This window comes from Rhea americana, unplaced genomic scaffold, assembly GCF_003343005.1.
Source record: "Rhea americana isolate MKP2758 unplaced genomic scaffold, rheAme1 scaffold_85, whole genome shotgun sequence".
NCBI classification, from domain to species: Eukaryota; Metazoa; Chordata; class Aves; order Rheiformes; family Rheidae; genus Rhea; species Rhea americana.
The window spans coordinates 3,524,468-3,525,621 of NW_028187034.1; positions in this window are offsets into that span (position 1 = coordinate 3,524,468).

Here is a 1,154-nt window from a genome sequence, read left to right on the forward strand (position 1 = left end):
GCCCTTACAAGTGATGTGCCTGGGAGGGAGACCACCTTTTAATGGTTTTGCTCTGTAGCTTTCCCTGTCTGTGCGCAATATGTACTGTGGCCACAAGACCTAAGAAGATGTAATCCTTTAAATAGTGCTTTCCAATAGTGCTCCGTATGAAAGTCAGTGGAGACATCAGTGGAAGCAGGATTGGACCGGACCCTGAATAAGCAGGAAAAGCAGCCATATGTTGGAAGGAGATTAATATTATGTAAATAATAAGGCTTACAGACATTTGGTATGTGGGCAGGCCAATCTCATTATTGATCTACAATTAAAGCAAACGGTGGGGTCATACTATCCTATTAGGTCTAGTAGATTAAAATCAGTTAGGTTGTCTCTTTTTATTGTTGTTTCTGATGGAGTTTAAAGCTTTCTTAATTCAGGTCCAAAAAATGAGAGGCTTCCTCATAAGCATTTTAATTAACAGCTGAAGAATTCTCTTGCCCCCAGAGACAGACAGTATCAAATCTAGAGCTCAGTACTGCTCCACTCCTCAGACTGTCATATTTAAGCTCATAGCGTGTTTATTGACTTTCTTCAAGTCAAAAACACAACCAGCAAATCAAGCCCACCCCACTCCCTCACCACCTCCTAAGGAAAAAAAAATTAAAGTCTGATTTTTGACCTAAACATATTCTTTGTCCACCCAGTGAATGAAGACCAGAATGTACAAGGAAAGCAATCTAAATCTACTGAGGTAAGCCCTTTGGGCTGGACCTCAGGGCTATGAACCTCACTCATCACATGTGTTTTCTCTGCCTCAAGCCATCTGCATAATAAGATCATCCAGTGTTTTCTCAGGACTGAGTAAAACTCCGGTCCTTTCACAAGATTGCTCGGTACACTTTTTCACCAGGTGCAGGCTCTCAGTTAAGCTGTTTGGTTTCTACAGAGCATGCTGCTCCTCAGATCAAGGAAAGTTTTTTTCCACATCTGCAGTGGTTCATGTTCATATTTTCTAGGCTTTGGCTTCTTGTAGTGACATTTCTGTGCCAAGCTGACTTCATACCACAGGCCGTTCATCATCCCATCCACTTTGTTCAAGGAGACATCTCATCCCAAGTAAGATCATGGATGATAAAAGAATGCCCTCAAAATTCCCTACTCTGCCATATCCTCCT